The sequence below is a fragment of the Taeniopygia guttata genome, chromosome Z, assembly GCF_048771995.1.
Source record: "Taeniopygia guttata chromosome Z, bTaeGut7.mat, whole genome shotgun sequence".
In the NCBI taxonomy this organism is placed as follows: Eukaryota; Metazoa; Chordata; class Aves; order Passeriformes; family Estrildidae; genus Taeniopygia; species Taeniopygia guttata.
In genome coordinates, this window is record NC_133063.1 from 5,176,082 (window position 1) to 5,199,104 (window position 23,023).

Below are 23,023 nucleotides of genomic sequence, written 5' to 3' on the forward strand. Positions count from 1 at the left end.
ACTATACACCATGACACAGAAACCATCAAAGGAGTTTTTAAACGATTTGAAGAACACTTGTCTCATCATTGGTGGGATGTGCTTTTTGGATGGTCACCAACAGCAACTGGCATACTTAATACTTTAATTCATCCTATTATTGTGTTGCTTATTTTAGTTAGTATAAGCTTGATTTTGTCTGTTGTAATACTTGTTTGGAATTGGAAAATGATACGACGAATGACAGCCCTAACTTCACTATCAAAAGGATATGGCTTAGTTTTGAAACAAACTGGACACATGTCTTGGGCAGATGAAGAAAAGTCTATATATTGAGTAAATGAATTTACTCATTCCAAAGAAGAAGTGGGGAATGAAACGTAAACTTTAAGGCATTTAGAGATTTTGAAGAGCTAAGATTTTAGTTAGAAATAAGCCTTACTAGAGTTAATTAAAATAAGAATAATAAATGAGTAGGCCTTGATGAAGTTAGGAGTTAGTAGTTAACTAATAATTAATTGCTTGTCAGCACAATGTTTGGTTAGCTGGGTTTATAATGAAGAATATAGAAACTGATAAATAGCTTTTAAGAACATAAGACAATTGTGGGCCTCCTCTGTTCTGAAACCAATTGAAGACAAGGAATGGGAGTTCTACCAAGAGTTCATTTGTCATACTTGCATTGAAAAGGTAGAAAGGTCAGAATGAGGAAGACTTCATTTACTTCCTCATTTTGGGACCCCTCCCCATAAAAGGGACCACCGACCCATTTCAAGGGACAAACTACGCATGCTTAATAGCTTTTGGAGTGATTAGCATACGAAGCGGGGAATGGGATGTACCAAAATTATGAATATGCATTTGTATTTTGTATATTCAATACTTGTATGGATAAAAAGACTCTGTAATCACCTGGAAGGTGCGGTGTGTATTTGGGAGCTATCACGCACGCTGCCCGGCGTCGAATAAACATACACTTTCTAACTTTAAACTGTTAGAGAGTTTTTGTTGTCACAGTTGGATATCGATACTAGATCAATATCCATATTTTTTAATAAATCAGGGCCCCCAGAACAAGGAGAAGATGGTGAGGGCTTACAGAATGATTCTGATGGTAGATGAGTGCTGCTGGTGCTGCCTGGAGCAGCTGTGGGCCTGCAGTGGCAGTTTCCTGCTCCCTCTCTGCAGCACTGGTGGTGGCAGGGGCGATGGTGATGGGTGTCTCTCCCTGCAGAGCTCTGTTTGGCACTGCCGCTACCATCAGTCTGCCACGCTGGGCGTGCGCGTGGGAATCGGATCTGCCGCTCCACTGCCTCTTCCTACCACCCTGCTGGGCTCCACTGGGCTTGGCTGGACTCCCTTTTGGCTTGGCTGAACTCACTTGGTATCAGTGTCACCACTCTGGGCTGCACTGTTCTGCTGGAGCAGAAAAACAGCCTCACGTGCCACCCTCACCCTGATGGTTTCAGTTGTGTGTCAGAGCTGTCACTTCCGTGCCACCCATCTCAACTCCGTGGCCTAAAAACTACTGTGGAAGGACAGAACTGGGAGGGAAATGGTGGTGGTGCTTTGGTCCCAAGGCCTCTCTGCTAGAGAGAGCCAGAAAGAAGGATCCCCCTTGCATTTGTGGTCATGGCATTTCCCTGCTGAAATCACACCCATGGCTGTGATGTAAAATGTTTGGAATAAACAGTGCTGAAAGATTCATGACCTGGTCTCTGTAGCAAGGAGAAACCTCTAAATGTAATTGAAGTAGTGCTTCTCCTTGTTTGCTGCTTTCGAGAATGGAGAGTGTTGGATTGGTTTTGACTGAGGGCAGCAAGAGGGGTGATCCTTCAGTGAAAGGAGGTTTTGTGAAATTATTTCTGTTGATTTGGGATGTTGTGAAGGATGCAGAGAGTGGTCAAGATGGACGGGATACTAAGACTAATCCATTGCACTATCCCCAGTTCTCCCTAGCCCCCTTTCCCCACCGCACTCTCCTATCCCCGCTTCCCCTGCACCGGGTAGACGGGGGGAGCAGACCGTCCACAGAAGACGCAGGGTTGCCACCTTCTCCCTGGCTACCCCAGGTCCCCTCAGTACCTTCGCTCTGACAGTGTTGTTCATACTGTCAGAGACACTGTCCCTAACCCTTCTCCTAATCCCTCTTACCCTGTTAATAGTCCTGGTTGCTCTCAAGGAGCCTCTATTCCACCAAGCCCTTTCCTTTTCCCATCAAACCCTTTCCTTAACCCCTCGGTAGAGGTACCACAAAATGGCTGCTGCCTGTTGACGCCAACTTTACCATCACAAGATGGCCGTCGCCACGTGGTGAGTACTTCTTCTCCCCAGAATCCCTTTTTACCCCCTCCCACACACACCCCAGACTCTCTTCTTCCTTTCCCTAACCCCTCCTCTTCCCTTGCAGCAATTAGTCAAACCCCTCCCAGGTGCTATTGCACCGCTCCACCCACTGCACCACCCCTTGAGGTTGCGTCACCTGTTCCCACCCCTTTTCCCACAATGCTGACACCACCACCCTCTTCCTACGTCACTCCTGCGCAAGGCTCCACCCACCAGGACCCTGCCCATCACCTTCCTGTTTCCCACACCCCACCTTACGGTTCCCACGGTGACGTGGGGGGTGGGAGTGCTGGGCCTGGAAAACAGAAAGTGGAAAACAACACCAATCCTCTGTTCCTGGCTCCAGTAACCTATAATGCAAGAGGGCAACACCCAAGATGGGAACCCCTCTTGTATGAGTTCATAAGGGAGCTCTGTAAAACCAAATGTGAATTTGGCCCTAAAAGTGAATTCTTTAGGAGCATTTTAAAGGCAACATTTAACTCTAATACCATGGTCCCTGCCGATTTAAAGCGTCTATTTAGTTGCCTGCTCCCTCTATCGGAATATAAAATGTGGGAAAGAACTTAGAAGAGATTAGCAGGGGACCTCCTTCTGGGTAATTAACAGAGCGCCGATTATGCCACTGACATAGAAAAAGAAGAAATTACCATAAACCACCTTGTTGGTGAGGGTGACTGGAGCCAGGCTCAGAAGCAGGCTGCAGGGATTCCTAGGGCTGTATTAGATCTTACAAAGGACACTGCAGAGCGGGCATTCCTTAGCATGCCCTCTAAGGAACCTGTTATATCATATATTGCTCTTAAGCAGTCTGTTGCAGAGCCGTTTATTGACTTTGTGGACCAGGTGAGAGCTGCTGTAGAAAAGAGAGTGGAAGGGCAGGAGCTACAAGATCAGCTCATACTCGAGATCGTCACCACCAATGCCAATGAAGATTGTCAGTGGATCATCTTGGCACTCTCAGTGTCCCCTCCTCCGACGCCTGATCAACTTCTTGAGGAGTGCACGAGGAAGGCCACCCTGATGGCTGGGGATGTGGTGAAGAAGCCATGGGAAAGGTTGCGGCTTCAACATTGGTGGCCCCGAGGCCTCCAACATCGAGGCCTTTTCCACCCAAATGCTGATGTTTCCATTGCAAGCAGGAGGGCCACTTTATCAGCCAGTGCCCCTTCCTAGGAATGGCACCTCCACAAGTGGGGAAAACAGGGGAGGGGAGACCTTAGACCAGCCAAAAAACTAACTGGGGAGCATGGACCTACCCCGTGCAATGATATAAATAGGGTAGGTCAAAGTGTTGCTGTGAAGGCTGCTGTGCACCATATCATACTTGGTATCAGCAGCCAAGTGTATGCCACAGACAAAACAGAACCATACAGGCTCAGACTTACTAAAGCTATTCATTTTTCCAAGTAGGATTGGCACTTCATTACCGCAACAGCAGAGCTTCTACCCCACATTCGAGACTGTGAAACTCGCAGGTGGAACGATCTTCTGAACTGCAAATACCTTGTCATTGGGGACACTAAACACATCCCACATGAGATAGAAATGCCTCCTGCAATCCTCTCACTTGATCCTAGGACCTTCTATCTCATGGCGTACTGTGTGCACCCCCCCAATTCCTGCCGGAGGGACAGATCATTGCACAGGCCATTCCAGTGCCTCCTCTTTTGTGTGATGATCTGGACCCCTCTTTTTTTTACATCGAGACGCTGGGAGAGGAGGAGCCCCTCATATGGTGTGGCCTTAAGAGCGAGGGGCATTTGTCCTAGTTTAGGGCAAATTTGGGGAAAACCCAGGAAATAAACCCCCACGGCTCCTCTCCACCCACCTGGTTCAGGGAAAAATTTCCTCTGAGAGAGAGAAGTGGAAAAGAACCTGTTTATTCAACAAACAAAGCACTCCCCAGCACCAAAACAATTAACAACACAAGATGACAACAAAACTCTTTCACCCCTCTGAATTGCTCTCCAGCACTGGGGATGGCTGCTGCAGATCACCAAATGCAGGCTCCTGGTGTTCCTTGGTGTTTCCCAGATCCCAGTCCAGAGCAGGTTGGATGATATTCAGAACGAGGAAAGGAAAAAGCAACAGTCCAGGGAAAGAATTGGACTGCTTAACCTAACTAGGAAGCAAAGCAAGAAAGCAGGCAAAGCAAGCAAGCCAAGCAAGCAAGCAAGCAAAGCAAAAGCCAGCCAGCCAGCCCTAGCCTTTTCTAGCTTTCCAGCAGACATGGGGGGAGGTGAACCAGATGATAACACAGCAAAACAAACCTTCACTTTCAGAGTCAGTTCTGAAAGCACAGAACATAATATCAAACGTAAACAGAACACACGATTGGAGATACAAACACCATAACAGTCACCCTAGGACAGCATTCCATCCAACTTCAGGGGATGATGGACACTGGGGCAGACGTGACGGTCATTCCTCCACACAAATGGCTGCCACAGTGGGAGCTGCAAAGTGTAGGCAGCATGGTTTCAGGTGTAGGGGGTCCACAATTGGCACAGCAATCCAAGAGCATAGTCCAAATTACAGGGCCGAATGGGCAATTGGCCTCTGTACGCCCATTTGTTTTGAATTCAGAGTTCACTCTCTGGAGGAGAGACGCCATGCCCCAGTGGGGGGCCAAATTAGAACTGCCTGCCTCTCAGGATTTTTAGGTGCAGCCACTGAAGAGCGCCCTACCCAAAGACTTAATTGGCTCAAAGATAAACCTGTCTGGGTAGAGCAGTGGCCGCTAAGCAAGGAAAAATTAAGAGCGCTCACTCAGATTGTGAAGGAGGAACTGGCCAAAGGCCGTATAGTAGAAACCAACAGCCCGTGGAATTCTCTGGTTTTCATTATTAAGAAGCCAGGGAAGGACAAGTGGCGCCTCCTCCACGATCTGAGAAAGATCAATAATGTCATCAAGGACATGGGGTCCCTCCAACCAGCGATACCTTCCCCATCTCTGCTCCCCCAAAATTGGAAATTGGCGGTGATAGACATAAAAGACTGTTTCTTCCAAATTCCCCTACACCCAGCTGATGCACCATGCTTTGCCTTCTCTGTGCCCTCCATCAACAGAGAGGATCCCATGAAGTTCTACCACTGGCAAGTTCACCCATAGGAGATTAAAAAGAGTCCTACCATCTGCCAGTGGTATGTCACAAGAGTTCTGTCCCCAGTGTGTGCCAAGTGGGGAAACTGCATTATATGGGCGATGTCCTTGTTTGTGCCCACAGTGACAACGTGCTTGCAGAGGCACTGGAGGACACTATTGCAACCTTGTCGGCGGCTGAATTTGAGTTACAAAAGGAAAAAGTGCAACAACTGCTGCCTTGGAAGTATCTCAGCCTTGAGATCAGCAACGGGACCATCATGCCCCAAAGACCAATTATTAATGACAACCCCTCAACGTTATGGGACCTCCATCAGCTGTGTGGGTCTTTAAACTGGATCAAACCCTGGCTGGGGCTCACCACGGGGGACCTATCCCATCTCTTCAACTTGTTGAGGGGGAGAGAGGAGTTGGATTCCCCGAGGGCTCTGACCCAGGAGGCCAGGGCTGCTTTGGAGAAAGTCCAGTCCACATTGGCAGGCAGGCAAGCCCACTGGTGCTGCGAGGGCCTGCCTTTCTGATTCATCATTCTTGGTAAGTTGCTGCACCTCCATGGGCTGATCTTTCAATGGGACACAGATCAACAGGATCCCCTCTTAATCATAGAGTGGGTGTTCCTTGGTCATCAGATGTTCAAGAGCATCACCAGGCCACATGAGTTGATGGCTCAGCTGATCATGGGGGCCAGGGCTCACCTGCGGGTGCTGGCAGGGTGTGATTTCATGTGCATTCATCTCCCTATTAAGACATCCACGGGGAGATTGTCTAAGGAAACCCTTGAGCACTTGCTTCAGACCAATAAAAGCCTACAGTTATCCCAGGACAGCTACACAGGATAAATTCTTATTAACCACCCAGGTCATAAATTATTTGAAACACAATTTGATTTGATTCCAAAAAATACCAAAATAACGAAGCACTGATGGCATTGGCCATTTTTACTGACTTATCCAGAGGGTCCCACAAGTAGGTGATGACATGGAAGGACCGCCAGACTCAGCAGTGGGAAGCCGATGTTAAGGCTGTGGAGGGTTCTCCACAAGTTGCTGAGTTGGACGCTGTCATCAGGGCCGTCGAGAGATTTCCAGAACCAATTAATATTGTTACAGATTCGGCTTACGTAGCAGGTGTTGTGTCCAGGGCAGACCATGCAGTGCTCAAAGAGGTTTCTAACCCGGTGATATTTGGCTTGCTCTCGAAATAAATTAATCTGGTTTCCCACCGAGAGCAATCCTTTTATGTAATGCACGTGAGGTCACACACCGACCTTCCTGGTTTTATTGCAGAAAGCAACCACAGGGCAGATGCTCTGGCCACCCCTTTACAGCTAGCTGGCCGACCAAACATTGTCCACCATGCCAAGCTGAGCCATCAGCTGTTCCATCAAAATGCCCCAGGTCTGGTCTGCCAATTCCACCTATGGCGTGACCAGGCCAAAGCAATTATGGCCGCATGCCCCGACTGCCAGGAGTCCACCTTACCAACTTTAAGTTCTGGAGTGAACCCTAGAGGACTCCGCAGTTGTGAGGTGTGGCAACCTGACATTACACATATACACAAATTCAGAAGATTCCAGCATGTACACGTTTCCGTGGACACTCTCCGGGGCAGTCTTCACCTTGGCCCACAGAGGACAAAAGGCCGCAGATGTGCAAAAACATCCTATTCAGGCATTTGGGACCTTAGGGGTCCCCACTACCATCAAGACTGATAATGGCCCAGCCTATACTTCCAAGGCATTTGGTGAGTTTTTACAAGAATGGGGGATTAACCATTGGACGGGGATTCCACACTTCCCCACCAGCCAGGCTGTGATAGAAAGGACCCATCAAACATTAAAGAAAGTCCTCCTTCACCAGTGGAGAGACATCCCAGCCTTGTCACCGCAGCTCAGGCTCTGCAAGGCCCGTTTTACTATTAACTTTTTGAATTGCTCTTTCGATAGGCCGGAACCGCCAGTCCTGCAGCATTTTAAACAGCATCAGCAATTAAAACCTGAAGAAAGACCTCCAGTATTAATAAGGGATCCGGACTCTGGAGAGATCCAGGATCCATACCAGCTTGTCATCTGGGGACGTGGATACGCGTGTGTGTCCATGTCCTCAGGAGTCAGATGTATCCCCAAGAAATGGGTAAAACCTTATACCCCTGAACAGAGAGTGAGTCCAACACAGAACACCTCCCCAGACACCTTAGAAGATCCCACAAATGACGCAGTGGCATCGAATAGGAAACGCTGCAAGGGGAGAAGAGTCCCCTAATCCTTTCTAACCTCCATCTTGTAACAGCAAGTGGCATTTTCTTTCCATCGTTGATTTATTATATGGTCTCTTTTTCTTTCAGACTTACATTATGTCAACCTCTGTGTTCCTGTTCCTCATTTGGTTCCAGCATATGGCCCTCTACCAGTCCTCTCTGGACGCATGGATTGTTCCGCAACCCCAGAAAAATGTGTGGGTAACCCTGGCCCATGCCCTCCAACAAGGTCACCCGCAGCAGAAAATCCGATGTCCACCTGCCTGGTGGGGACTCCGTCTAAGTTACAGGAGTATCCCACCTCTCTGCACACCATCCAAACTCTAATTAACAATGAGAACTCTCCAAACAAGTGGATGGAGATATTCAGGTATTGGGGGCTTGTTAACACCACTAAGACACCCATTGTGAACCCCCTGGTGCTCTGGCGGAAATGGGTCTACAATCTACCCTACGCCGACACTGAGCCCCAAGAATCTGAGTTATTGGGCTCCACGAAAGCCACCTACTGTGTCTACTTTGACTATGAGCCCAGTTCTCGCCGCAACTTGTATGAGGATGTTAAGCAACATAAGCTTGAATTTCAGACAAACCAATGGTGCCAGTATGTCACCAAATTGGGTGCTCCCTCAACTGATGACTCATACGACAGGAAGTTGGACCGAGGACTGTTTTTGATTTGTGGAGATCGGGCATATCCAGGAATCCCCTCTTGCCTTCTTGGAGGTCCATGCACTCTGTGGCGTTTTTCCCTTGCTTTCCCAAATTCTAATTCAGCAATCAAAAAAATAGAACCAAATTTACCAAACGGAGTGCAAATCAATTTGATGAACATTGCAATGCCAAAATCTACCATTGGGCAGAATCAAAAAGGGTTGCCATCTGTGTGTTCCTGCCATGGGTGGTGGCAGCCAAAGCACTAAGTGAATTGGGCAATCTAGAGTGTTGGGTGACGAAGCAGGCGAATTTGACCTCGACGGCCTTAAGTAATCTCCTCGAAGACGAGGAAATAACCAGGAAAGCTACGCTACAAAATCGGGCAGCTATTGATTTTCTGCTACTGGCACATGGGCATGGGTGTCAGGAGTTTGAAGGGTTATGCTGCTTTGACTTGTCATCAAAGAGCCAGAGCGTCCATGAGTCCATCTGAGAGATGAAGAGCCTTATTGACAGTGTGAAGCAAGAAAACGAGGACTGGTTTAGAGACATGTTTAAAAACTGGAATCTTTCCAGATGGGTAGTATCCATCATAAAAGACATTGCATATCTCATTGTTGTTATTTTCCTAGTTTCGTTGGCATTTGGGATTCTAAAGTGCATCATTTCCACCCCCACCACCAAGTCCACGGCTTCAGAAATTGTAGACGCCGCTGCTGTCACTACTGAAAACGAATGGTGGGAAGGCAACCAACAAGCAGTCACTGAAGTTTAATACCCATGACATCATCTTTCCCCAAAGTTCCATCAAATGTATAAAATAAAAAGGGGAAGATGTGGTGGTGTGTGTTTTGTGGGATTTTGCAGCGTTTTACTATATCAGTTAGAAGCCGACCCTGGGTCTCCGGTGGGATCACCAGGTGGTGGTGTGTGCAGCCGTGAGGGTGACGCTGGCACAAAGGTGTCATGAAGATTTGAGACAGAGGGACAAAGGAGAGGACACTTGTATGTGGTTAAGGGACACTTTATTCCATGAACCGGGTGAGGGACAAGTGCCAAAGAAAATGGGATCAGGCTAGAATTTATAAAGGGTGTGGGCATGAAGGGGTGTCACCATGTGACATCCAATGGCAACAGATTACATTAGGATTACATCATAGGTCATAACCAATGGGGAAAAGCTGGGGAGGGGAGAAGCCTCAGGGGACCAAGTGACGGCAATAATAAGGATGATTGACAAAGAACTTTTGAGAACAAAATGGGGGTGGTTAAACTGACTGACAGGAGGTGGGCAGAAGAACTTGGATTGGCACGTCTACTTTGGGGTAAAAGGGGAGGAACAGGGAGATTGAGAGTCAAGTGGTGGGAAAAATTAGGGGTAAACAACCTGGGAGAAACCACTGTGAAGGAAGGGGTACAAGGAAGATACCAAACAAAACCTTCTAATAATAAATTTCTAACTCATACAGTAAAACGTTGCAAAATCCCACAAAACACACACCACCACAGTCCAGCTGGAAGAAGCCTCCTGGTTTTTGCTCAGAAGCATTAGTGGCCAAAGAGCACTGATGTGGTTCCTCACATCCTACTCCCTTCTCAGTGCTCAATTTCTCCGGGTGGGCTGTAGGGGATTAGTGTGTTCTTGGAGTTACTCTTAGATGCCTTGAGCAGTAGCTTATGGACTAGGAGGGCTTTTTGTGTTGCTTTGTAGCTTTGCAGGAGAGCTTTGCAGGCTTTTTTTGGCCTGAGCTGTAGGGAACATCTGGTTCTCTGCACTCTGTGAGTTCACAAACCAGCCCAGGGTGGCTGCTATTGTGATGTCAGGGGCCGCATCCCAGCGTTGCCAAGGCAAAGTTGCTGTGCCCAGGCCCGGCAGGGCTCAGTGAGCAGAGCAGCTCTGTGGCACGCTCACTGCAGGCGGAACCTGCTGATCGCCGAGGTCTCTGCCAGCAGGACTCGCAGGATTTTTGGTTTTTCCCCGCAGGCGTTGTCTGGTGCAGACTTGGGCAGCGCTGCTCAGGCCATGGAGAGAGTGTGTGCTGTAGTTTGCACGGCTTTCTCCGTGGCCTATTCTGGGTACTTTTTCACCCAGCTGGCACGTAAGTGGACGGTTTTGTGCAGTGTGGCCTATGGACACCAAAATGCCACCAAGAGGCCTTGAGTTGGGTAAAGCTGCTGTCAGCAGCTGCAGCTAAGAAGGGGGTGTCTCTAGCCAGAGGGGCCTGGGCAGCATTTGTAATGTAGCCTGCAGGGGCTCCGCTCCTCCCGTGGCATAGCCTGTGCCCATGGGGTCTGGAATCTCCTCAGTTTGCTGGCTCAAGCCAGACAACTTCCAAGATAGGAAGACTGGGAGAGCATGGCAGGAGTCCTTGGAAAAGCTGTGCACTGCTCTCCAGCACTGAGGGAAAAGTCCCTCAGTTCAAGTCTTCTTGTCTGCATTCCCTCATCCCAGCATGTGCCTGTGGAACTTGACACTTCCTGATTGCTAAAAGAGCCATTCCTTCTGGGATGAATCACAGGATCAGCTTGGAAAAGGCCTCTGAGATTGACATTTCAGAGCAGTTCTTGTATGCTCCTGAACCCAGGAGCTGTTCCTGTGGTGTGTCACCACAGAACTGCCACCATGGCTAAAGGGGACTTGGGTGAAGCTTTTTTGGGGAAGGGTTTTCAGTAAGCTCATGGCAATTGCTGCATGCAATCTCTTCAGAAAACTGAAGTCCAGGGAAGAGAGGAGCTGTAGCTCCTACTGGGTGGGGTGGGGCAGAAGCTGGAATGCCTGTTGCAGAACCACTGGGACTTTATCAGTCTCGAGTTTCTGTAGGTTGAGAGGCCAAAGAGGACAAAGTGTAGACACGAGGCAGTAGTTTGTGCTGTTGCCTTGCTGTGTGACACAAGGGTTGCTGCTGGAGTGATGGAGTGAAAGCAGAATGCTCTGTCTTTGGTTGCTGACTATTTGGTGGGCTTGCCCAGCACAGGCAGTTTCCTTACAGCATCTGCTTCTTTTTCCCTTTTGTCTTGCAGGTCACATCACCCGTGCCTGGAGAGAATCCGCTCCTTGGGTGAGTGGGAAAGGAGCCTTTGGTGTGGGTAGCATTTGACAATTGTGGAGCAAGCTGTGAGCTGGGCCTGGTGCAGTCCAATGCCAGCCTGGTTGGATGAATGAAAGAACAGTCAAGGCTCTTTGCAGCAGCAGCAGAAGCAGTAGCAGCAGCTGCAGGAGGAGTTGGATCCTGAGCTGTTTTCTCCAGCTCCTTTTCAGAGCTTTTAAGGAGCTGAAAGTGGGGCTGCTTGGTGCTTGAAGCCATGATGGAAGTTCTCCTGTACAAGAGAGTGCAGTCCCATCTAACTGGCCCATTTTCCTTGAGTTTGAACAATTAGAATGCCATTTCTCTGCAGATGATTTCTCCTTAATGCATCTGGCTCTAGAGCTGAATAGAAAGGTCCCTGTCCCTGACACTGCTGTCTATCTGCAGAGCCCAAAACAGACCTCTGAGCCTCCTCTGGATGCATGTCTTCCTGAAGAAGAGGCCAAAGGGGAGGAAGATTCCCACCAAAGTGCACCTGCTGCCACTGCAGGGCCTGAGCATCCAGCATCAGTAAGTGGCAGCTCTGGCTAGTCCTGTGGCTGGAGCAAAGCAGAGCTGCAAGTTTCTGAGCAGACAGCACCTGCCCTGCCTGGATGAAGATGCTGAGGACTGGAATCTTTCCAGCTCTCCCAGAGCACTTCCCCCAGCCTGTGAGGCCTGGAGAAGGGGTGTGGAACTTGGACATTTAGGCATCACATTCCTACTGTTCTGACAGGGACTGGGAATTTGTCTCAGCAAGAGACAAGGGGGTAGCAATAGGATGTCTTTGGATGCTCCTGGGGTACAAGTGAGGCCCTCTGTGCCCAGGGCCTGTTAAGGCTCCTTGTCCCCAGTGAAGAGAGCAATGCAAAGGTGCAGTTCACAGCCTTGCAGGATATGAGAAGACACTGTCCCCAGGAGGGACCTGGCCCTCCCCACAGAACAGCCAAAGTCAGCAGCTAAAGGAACAGCTGAGATGCAGCGGGGCCTGTAGCTGAAGAGACGTAAGGCTCTGAATGACAGGTTCTTTCCTGACCCTCCTGCTGCTTTCTGTGCACAGAGCAAAAGGGCAGCACCAGCACCTGCTCCGGCTGCCTCTGCACCCGAGGAAGAGGCTGAAGAGGAGGAAGGTGCCAATGAACATGCCCCTGCTGTCAGCCCACGGCCTGAGCAGCCAGCATCAGTAAGTGCCTGTTTGGGTTAGCAGTGTCTTTGGTGACATTTTGTCCCTGATGTAAAAGCAGGGTTTGGGTTCGGGGCCTTGAGCTGGAGAAGTGGGCTGCAAAAGCTGAGAGGTGAAGAGCCCTGGATGTGACCAGCAGCATCTTCCTCAGGGCTTGCATTTGAAATGAGATCGGAGGGGCATCTCTGCCAGGCACATTTGTGACCCAAATTAATTTCTTGTCCCAGAGCTCCAGCTCCTCTGTCGTGGCACCTGCACAAGCTGCAGCTGAAGAAGCCTCCAGTGCCCAAGCTGGAAACTCAAGCAGGAGCAGCTCGTGCACCTGGAGCACGACTAGTTCCTCTGGCAGCAGGGAGCTGCTGGGAGAGAGGACAGAGGACAAGTGCCTGGCCATGCTGAGTACGTCCTTTGTGACCCTTGTGTGCCGCAGCAGTGCCTGGTGTGTGCGTGTGTCAGCAAGAGCTGTTCCAGCTCCTGTTCCTCCTCAGCTGAGTGCCAGCTCCTGAGGCCTCCCCACAGGAGCTGTTGCTGTGCTCTGAGGTGGGGAGGGATCGCTGGGCTGCTGCTCCTGCCTCGGAGGGCAGCTGGGCCTGGTTTGGCCTTGCCTGAGCTTCCCTCTAGGCAAAAGGCAGAGCAGAGATTGTTTCTGGCTGAGCAGGAGGCTGTGACCGAGCAAATGAGGAGGCCTCCAGGAGCTCCTGTGGGGCCCAGCTCCTGTGGGGCACGGCCAAGGTCATCTTCAGAGCTCAGCCTGTCCTAAAAGCTGAGGGACCTCATTCCCAAGGCCCATCACAGTAGGGTAGAACATCAGCTGCTGCCCTTGAGCGGCAGAAGGGCCTTGTTTAGGCAAAGTCCTTCTTCAAGCAGGAGTTCTTAGCTTTGCTGGAGGCACTTTGCAATATTCTTCCTGTTTTGGAAAGGGCAGCTGTTGATAAAAATGGATTCCAGAACCCAAGATGCCTTGCATGTTTGCAAGGATTAAATCTTTTGTTGAATGTCCCAGAGTGTTCATTGCCCGAACAGAAAGGTTGTGTTTGTCCTGCTGCCCTTAATGTCTGTAGGCAACAATCACGTCTCTTGCTTACACTTTTCTGATCCCTGTCTCCTCTGACTCTTTCTTGATGTGCTTAGATTTTAGTTTAGACTTCTAGTTTTGGACAGGCCATCTGTGCTGCAGGGCTGCTTGTCCTGCTGCTGTTGTTTTTTAGGTGGTGGCGGTGTGGTGGTGTTGTTGTTTCCTGAGGGAGTGAGTTGAAAGGGCACAGTGTCCCAGAGAGTGGGGCTGCCTTTCTGATGTGCTGCAGGGTGGGATCTCTTTTGAAGGGAGCATCTTTCCTTGGGATTTTTACAGAGATGCTGGTGAGCGAGGGTGATCCTGAGGCTAAATACACAGAACTGGAAACAATTGGCAGAGGGTGAGTGCAGCCACAGTTCCTTCCATATACTGTTTGTCCCTGGACTGTTTTCCTCTTGTACTGTGGATTCCTGCACTTGCAGGGACTAAAGGACTTCTTCTTTCTCTGCGGCCGTTTTGTTTCTAGGGCTTTTGGCACGGTGTGCATGGCAGTGGAGACTGCCACAGGAGAAGAGGTAAGCGTCAAGCAGCGCCACAACTTCTGCAGAAGTGTTTCAGGACAGCATTTGATCTGTCATGTCTGGAAGAGTTTGCTTTGTTGCTGTGAAACGGAGAATGCCAGTGGAATGATCAAGCCCCCTAGAGGTTGTCCAGCAGTTTTGCTCCATGTTTTCTGGCAGAAATTGACTTTCTGCTTGCAAGAGGAGTGTGAATGAAAATGGGAATGATAAAGTAAAGCCATAGGGGAAGTCTGTGGGAACGGTGAGTGTTGTTAGAGCTTTGAGGTGGACAGCATAGACCATGTTTCTGCCAGGTTTCCAAGGCAAAGGCTATTTGGCTCCTTGTCCTGGCAGGTGCCCAAGCAAGCGGTCTGATGTCCAGCCACAAGGCAGCTTGGCCCAGCCCAGCTCTGTCACCCCATTATCACTGTCTCTGTGTTCCCCTGGTGTTCTGTGCCACCAACTTTGGTTCATGTTTTCCATGTTGTTTTAGGTGGCCATAAAGAAAATTAGTCTCCTGGAAGAGAGCAACAGCGAGGTGTGCCTGAATGAAATCCAGATCATGCGTGGCAATAAGAATGCCAATCTTGTGACCTTTGTAGACAGGTGAGTGATTCTGCTGTTCTGCCATGAAAGGTCATTCACATCCTGCAAGCCAGAAGTTCAACCACTCCTTTGGTGGCAGGCAGAGGATGGAGCTGTTAATTCCTGCATCTGGGCTGATCTACAGCGTCCTGGGAGGAGATTGCATTGGGGCTGCATTCATCTTTGCTGGCATACCTAGTTTGAAGTGTGCTTTCAAAGACCAGCCTTGGCCCTGTCTCACTGAGCCAACAGCCTCAAAGTTCCTGTCCTCTCTCCACATGGTTTCATTTGTTTTGGCATTTGATTTTTTCCCACGGGTCTCCAGTGCTGACAAAGCGCTGTAGATTGTATTTCCCTTGGCCTGTTGCATTGGTGTGGATACCAAGCAGCCTTTAGACTGCATAGAGTTCAAGCCCTGTAGAGCATTGTGAATGACTATTCCTCCTGTCTTCCTCTGAGAGAGACACAGGAGCAAGAATCCATCAGGTCATGTAAGTGCACACCTTCATCTCCAGGCTGTTGTTTCCTCCTTTCAGCTACCTGGTGGATGAGGAACTCTGGCTGGTGATGGAATACATGGACGGAGGTTCTTTACACGATGTCATTAGGGAGACTCATATGGCAGAAGGAGAGATAGCAGCTGTCTCTCGGGAGGTAAGGGATGGCGCTTGTGCTTCCCATGGCTTGGTCGGGACGGCCCTTCCAAATGGGTGATAAGGAGAGGAGAGATTTCCCCTTCCAAGCTTCCTTTCTGCATTTCTCTTACACCTGGCAGTAGCAAGAGCAGATGAAGTGCCTGCCAATATGCCTGCCCTTCTAGTGTGTTTGTGTTTGCCTCTCTAAAGCTTTGCCTGGAGCTTGTGAGTGATGCATTCCTTCCCCACAAGAGCAAAGAGGCTGGTGGCACCATGTTGAGCAAGTGGCAAAGACAAAGAGATCCTCACAGGACTCTCACAGAGCTCAGCCTCAAAGGAGAGCCTCGCACCCCAAGTGGTGCTTGCAAAAGCAGACACTGTTGTCTGGCTGCAGAGAGTACAGGCACTGCAGCTGTGCACCTCTAGTCTGTGTTTGCAGGGCACTGGCCAGAGCAACAATTGCCCTTTCCCTTTCAAAAGCAAACAGCCACGCCCTTAGAAAAGCTCTGCTGTCCTCGTGTTGGAGCAGCCAGCTCTGCTGCCTTTGCCAGCAGCCTGGCCTGCCCTGGCTCCGCATCCCCCAGGAAGTCAGTCTTGCAGGTGTGCCACTGCCCTGCTTGTGGGACGCAATCCACTCAGGCTCGTGTTTCTTTTTCCTCTCTCAGTGCCTGCAAGGCCTGGATTTCCTTCACTCCAAGCAAGTGATCCACCGAGACATCAAAAGCCACAACATTCTCCTGGGCTTGGACGGCTCTGTCAAGTTGGGTGGGTGTTGCTGGCCAGGCTCAGCCGTGGCGGGCTGCGGTGTGGGGCTGCCTTTGGGTGCTGCCGCTTCCCTGGTGCCTGTGGCAGTGCAGGCTGCCCTGCTGCCAGCGCAGAGCACAGCCACAAGGTGCAGGGAGCTGTAGCTGGGCAGAACGGGTCAGGAGTGCCTTTGGCTTGTGTGTGTCCCTTCCCCAGCAAGGCAGCAGCAGTCTAACAGCTTCAGGGGACTAAAAGCCACTGCCTGAAGTCGGGGGCTTTTGCAAAGTGGCCAATTGCATATTTCCTCAGCTGCAGGCGCGAGGAATGGCAGCATGCCCCTGGTAGAGCTGGATTCCACACTGCCTTCTTAGACATTGATTCAGTGGGGAATTCTTTTCTTTGCTTTCTTTTTAAAGCTGGCTTGATGTGAGTGTTTTTTCTCCTCAGCTGATTTTGGCCTTGCTGCTCAGCTCACCGCTGAGCAGAGGAAACGAAGATCAGCTGTTGGGACTACTCACTGGATGGCCCCAGAAATTTTCACAAGGAAGCCCTACAGCCCCAAAGTGGACATCTGGTCCTTTGGAATTGTGGGGATCGAGATGGTGGAAGGAGCACCTCCTTACCTGATGAACACCTCCCGCACGGTACGCTGCAACTACCCTCAGATGCTCCTGTCACTCTGACTAAATCTACTCCCATTCTGCTGCCTGGGAAGCTTGCTAACACCTGACAATGATTGGTGCCAGGCTGCATAGTCTCTTATGCTTCTCGGTCAGATTATCCCCTTGGCATTTCATCATGAATAGCACAAGAAAATCACTATGCCTTTTCCTTGATGGAAGCTTTGCCTAAGAGAGCAGTGAGCAGCTTTACCTAAAGGAGCAGTGAGCTGCAATTTATGGGAGGAATCCTTGGAAATAGTACAGTTAGATTAAAGTCTGTCTTCCACCTCGCCTGTAGAGCTGGTGTCAGTGCTGAGAGAAGCAAAGTGTGCTGCTGCTGATGGAGTTGCTCCTAATTCCATCAGCCAATGAAATCAGGGGTCAAGGCAAGAGCCTTTGCATGTTGGACTGGCTACGGCTGCCTCTGGCTTTGGGTTCTTTTAGTAGGGGTAGGAAAGGTATCTCCCTTCCTCTGGCAGGGAGTAAAGAGCCACTGGGGAGTGGAGCTTGTCCAGTGGGGTCTGTGTGAGCAGTTTGGGGTGTGAAGGAGACAGGTGGAGCGTGGCATTTCCTTCTTCTCCAGGTTCAGCAGCTGATAAGCACCAGGGGCACCCCGAAGCTGCAGAAGCCCAGGCAACAGTCGGCTTGGCTGCGAGACTTTCTGTGCTGCTGCCTGGAGACGGACGAGGACAGGCGCTGGTCTGCCCAGGAACTTCTGCAGGTAAAAGGCAAAGCGGCTGCCGGGTGCGCCGGCCGCCCGCTGCCAGGGGCTCCTCGTCTGCTCAAGTCCAAGGCGGCAGATGGGCCCTGCTCCTGAGAATCTCCAGTCTGGGGGCTTTTCAAAGGAAAACAGAGGAGAATCCTGGCCTGGTATGGGTTGGAAGGAGCCTTTCCAGGTCGCCTAGACCAAATCTCCTTCAGCTGAAGACATCTGGGTTAATGGATTTGTGGGATTGGGAGCCATGTTTGGCTCATGTAGCATGGTCCTGGATGTGGAGACAGAGGTGCACAGAATGCCCTCCTTTGTGTATCCTTCTGCTTGCCAGAGAAAGCCAGTTTCAGCCTGAGAGGGGAGTAGAAATTAATGTCTTCTTTTTCTCTTTGGGCAGCATCCTTTTGTAACCTCAGCCAAGCCGACCTCCAGCCTGACGCCTCTGATCATGGCAACGCAGCAGTTTATGGCCGACAGGAGATACTAGCCCTGCAAGAGGCCATTGATGTTTTTTGTAGTTTCTAGTTTCTAGTTGATAGCTCGTAGTTTCTAGTTTGTTTAGACTGATAGTGTAAATAAATACGATAATACAATAAAACCTTCACTGTGCTGGAAGCCTCCCTTTGTTCTCACGCTGTGCATACGCTCTAAATTTGCTTCTGAATGGTCAGGTGTTTTTTAAATGTGGGAAAAGACATATATGGAGTTTGTGGCATGGTCTGGAAGTGGGCAAAGGTCTTCTGACCTTGGTGCCTCCAGGCCAAAACCTCTAGTGGAGAGACAGGCTGGCAGCAGTGACTAGAGGAGCAGAGTGGGGCAAAATGGAGCAGAGCAGTAGTGGCAGTGCAGGGCATGCTGCTGTGGCTGTGGTTGTGTTGCAGCTCTTGGGAAAGGTTGGGAGTGTCTGTGCTGCTGTGGGCAGAGGGGGAGGGAGCCGGGCTTCTCCACAGGCTCGGGCACAGATGAGTGTCCAGTGGAAAGGCAAGTTCTGCCACGGGAACTAAGGCCAACATGTGGGAGTGAAGACTTGTGCAGTTTGGATCTGCGTGAGCCACTGTGGAGGCCTGTGGGCCTGCTGGAGGACTTCTTGGGGCTATGCCCTGGAAGAATGTCCCCTAGACTTTAACCTTTAACCTTTCCCATGGACTCCGGTTTTTCATTTCAATGTACATTGTTACATTATTAGTGATATATAGTGATCATATAGTGATTATTGAAAATCATTTACTGTGCAATGTTTTGTGGCAATTGACAGTATATTTGATGATCATTTAAATTTAAATTTTAGTTGCACAATATTTAACAGACTTCCTTTTCCAGTTTTCGTATTCATCCGCCACATTCCTGTACCCACTATCCTTGAGAAGGACAGGACTGGAGATGAACCTGCTCAAGAGTACAGGCCAGCCACCAGCCATCTGCCATCTACCCTCCTTTTCCATGCCCTTGCCAGGAGGGCACTGGCCATGCCTCCCCTGCCTTTCCAGATTCTACCCTAACCCACTTTGTGACATCCCTCAACCCTGCTCCTGCTTTCCTGTTGTATTAGCAGTACCCGATTGTGGAGTTGTGTTTTTATACTTTATTGTATTTTCATTGTATTTCGATTTTAAAATGGTTTATCCCCTTGTACCCCTCTGTGCCCCTTTGGTTTATCCCTAGTTTTCCCATCCCTCCTCAAGTGTCCATCCCCCTCTAAGTACAGAGACATTCCCCTGTCTCCTCCCAGATGCCTTGTCCGTCACTCGGTGTGCCTTCCTTTACATCTTGAAGCTTCCATCCAGAGCGTCAGGTGATTGGGTGAGGGCCTGGGGCCCCTTCCCCTTTCCTCCCTTATTGGATACCCTCATTGTCAGTTTGTACAAGAGCCACTCCTTACTGTTTTCTCATTGGCGAGTCAGTTCTCCTCCTTCTCTCTATTTAATTTGTGGTTTGCACCTCTCTGGTGCTCTTGTCAGCAGGTTGTGTTCAGGCGCAGTTAGGCTCTTTGCAGTCTCAATAAAGCTTTGTAGTTCTACCCCTGACAAGAAACTCTTTGTTATTCGCCAGTGGGATCAGCTACGCCTTGGGAGCAATGGAGGCACTCCCAAAAGCCCATCCAGGTCCAGCAGGGAGTGCTTCTTGCTGCCCTACTCGCCCCTTGGAGAGCTAGCTGGGGCTGAGTGGACTGGAGATCAGTGGTTGGGGGCGAGGACGCGGCAGATGGTGGCAGCGGCGATGGTGATGGGTGTCTCTCCCTGCAGAGCTCTGTTTGGCACTGCCGCTACCATCAGTCCACCACGCTGGGCGTGCGCGTGGGAATCGGATCTGCCGCTCCACTGCCTCTTCCTACCACCCTGCTGGGCTCCACTGGGCTTGGCTGGACTCCCTTTTGGCTTGGCTGAACTCACTTGGTATCAGTGTCAGCACTCTGGACTGCACTGTTCTGCTGGAGCGGAAAAACAGTCCCACGTGCCACCCTGGCCCTGATGGTTTCAGTTGTGTGTCAGAGCTGTCACTTCCGTGCCACCCATCTCAACTCCGTGGCCTAAAAACTACTGTGGAAGGACAGAACTGGCAGGGAAATGGTGGTGGTGCTTTGGTCCCAAGGCCTCTCTGCTAGAGGGAGCCAGAAAGACGGATCCCCCTTGCATTTGTGGTCATGGCATTTCCCTGCTGAAATCACACCCATGGCTGTGAGTAAAATGAATAAACAGTGCTGAAAGATCCATGACCTGGTCTCTGTAGCTAGGAGAAACCTCTAAATGTAATTGAAGTAGTGCTTCTCCTTGTTTGCTGCTTTCCTGAACTGAGCAAGGTCCAACTGGAAGAAGCCTTCTGGTTTTTGCTCAGAAGCATTAGTGGCCAAAGAGCACTGATGTGGTTCCTCACATCCCGCTCCCTTCTCAGTGCTCAATTTCTCCGGGTGGGCTATAGGGGATTAGTGTGTTCTTGGAGTTACTCTTAGATGCCTTGAGCAGTAGCTTATGGACTAGGAGGGCTTTTTGTGTTGCTTTGTAGCAGAGGAGAGCTTTGCAGGCTTTTTTTTGGCCTGAGCTGTAGGGAAGATCTGGTTCTCTTCACTCTGTGAGTTCACAAACCAGCCCAGGGTGGCTGCTATTGTGATGTCAGGGGCCGCATCCCAGCGTTGCCAAGGCAAAGTTGCTGTGCCCAGGCCCCGCAGGGCTCAGTGAGCAGAGCAGCTCTGTGGCACGCTGACTGCAGGCGGAACCTGCTGATCGCCGAGGTCTCTGCCAGCAGGACTCGCAGGATTTTTGGTTTTTCCCCGCAGGCGTTGTCTGGTGCAGACTTGGGCAGCGCTGCTCAGGCCATGGAGAGAGTGTGTGCTGCAGTTTGCACGGCTTTCTCCGTGGCCTATTCTGGGTACTTTTTCACCCAGCTGGCACGTAAGTGGACGGTTTTGTGCAGTGTGGCATATGGACACCAAAATGCCACCAAGAGGCCTTGAGTTGGGTAAAGCTGCTGTCAGCAGCTGCAGCTAAGAAGGGGGTGTCTCTAGCCAGAGGGGCCTGGGCAGCATTTGTAATGTAGCCTGCAGGGGCTCCGCTCCTCCCGTGGCATAGCCTGTGCCCATGGGGTCTGGAATCTCCTCAGTTTGCTGGCTCAAGCCAGACAACTTGCAAGATAGGAGGACTGGGAGAGCTTGGCAGGAGTCCTTAGAAAAGCTGTGCACTGCTCTCCAGCACGGAGGGAAAGTCTCTCAGTTCAAGTCTTCTTGTCTGCATTCCCTCATCCCAGCATGTGCCTGTGGAACTTGACACTTCCTGATTGCTAAAAGAGCCATTCCTTCTGGGATGAAATCACGGGATCAGCTTGGAAAAGGCCTCTGAGATGGACATTTCAGAGCAGTTCTTGTATGCTCCTGAACCCAGGAGCTGTTCCTGCACTGTGTCACCACAGAACTGCCACCATGGCTAAAGGGGACTTGGGGGAAGCTTTTTTGGGGAAGGGTTTTCAGTAAGCTCATGGCAATTGCTGCATGCAATCTCTTCAGAAAACTAAAGTCCAGGGAAGAGAGGAGCTGTAGCTCCTGCTGGGTGGGGTGGGGCAGAAGCTGGAATGCCTGTTGCAGAACCACTGGAACTTTCTCAGTCTCGAGTTTCTATGGGTTGAGAGGCCAAAGAGGACAAAGGGTAGACACGAGGCAGTAGTTTGTGCTGTTGCCTTGCTGTGTGACACAAGGGTTGTTGCTGGAGTGATGGAGTGAAAGCAGAATGCTCTGTCTTTGGTTGCTGACTATTTGGTGGGCTTGCCCAGCACAGGCAGTTTCCTTACAGCATCTGCTTCTTTTTGCCTTTTGTCTTGCAGGTCACATCACCCGTGTCTGGAGAGAATCCGCTCCTTGGGTGAGTGGGAAAGGAACCTTTGGTGTGGGTAGCATTTGACAATTGTGGAGCAAGCTGTGAGCTGGGCCTGGTGCAGTCCAGTGCTAGCCTTGTGGGATGAATGAAAGAACAGTCCAGGCTCTTTGCAGCAGCAGCAGCAGCAGCAGCAGCAGCAGCAGCAGCAGCAGCAGCAGCAGAATTTGCAGGAGGAGTTGGATCCTGAGCTGTTTTCTCCAGCTCCTTTTCAGAGCTTTTAAGCAGCTGAAAGTGGGGTTGCTTGGTGCTTGAAGCCATGATGGAAGTTCTCCTGTACAAGAGAGTGCAGTCCCATCTAACTGGCCCATTTGACTTGAGTTTGAACAATTAGAATGCCATTTCTCTGCAGATGATTTCTCCTTAGTGCATCTGGCTCCAGAGCTGAATGGAGAGGTTACCTGTCCCTGACACTGCTGTCTATCTGCAGAGCCCAAAACAGACCTCTGAGCCTCCTCTGGATGCATGTCTTCCTGAAGAAGAGGCCAAAGGGGAGGAAGATTCCCACCAAAGTGCACCTGCTGCCACTGCAGGGCCTGAGCATCCAGCATCAGTAAGTGGCAGCTCTGGCTAGTCCTGTGGCTTGAGCAAAGCAGAGCTGCAAGTTTCTGAGCAGACAGCACCTGCCCTGCCTGGCTGAAGATGCTGAGGACTGGAATCTTTCCAACTCTCCCAGAGCACTTCCCCCAGCCTGTGAGGCCTGGAGAAGGGGTGTGGTACTTGGACATTTAGGCATCACTTTCCTACTGTTCTGACAGGGGCTGGGAATTTGTCTCAGCAAGAGACAAGATGTAGCAATAGGATGTCTTTGGATGCTCCTGGGGTACAAGTGAGGCCCTTTGTGCCCAGGGGCTATGCAGGGTCCTTGTCCCCAGTGAAGAGAGCAGTGCAAAGGTGCAGTTCACAGCCTTGCAGTATATGAGGAGACACTGTCCCCAGGAGGGACGTGGCCCTCCCCACAGAACAGCCAAAGTCAGGAGCTAAAGGAACAGCTGAGATGCAGCGAGGCCTGTAGCTGAAGAGACGTAAGGCTCTGAATGACAGGTTCTTTCCTGACCCTCCTGCTGCTGTCTGTGCACAGAGCAAAAGGGCAGCGCCAGCACCTGCTCCGGCTGCCTCTGCACCCGAGGAAGAGGCTGAAGAGGAGGAAGGTGCCAATG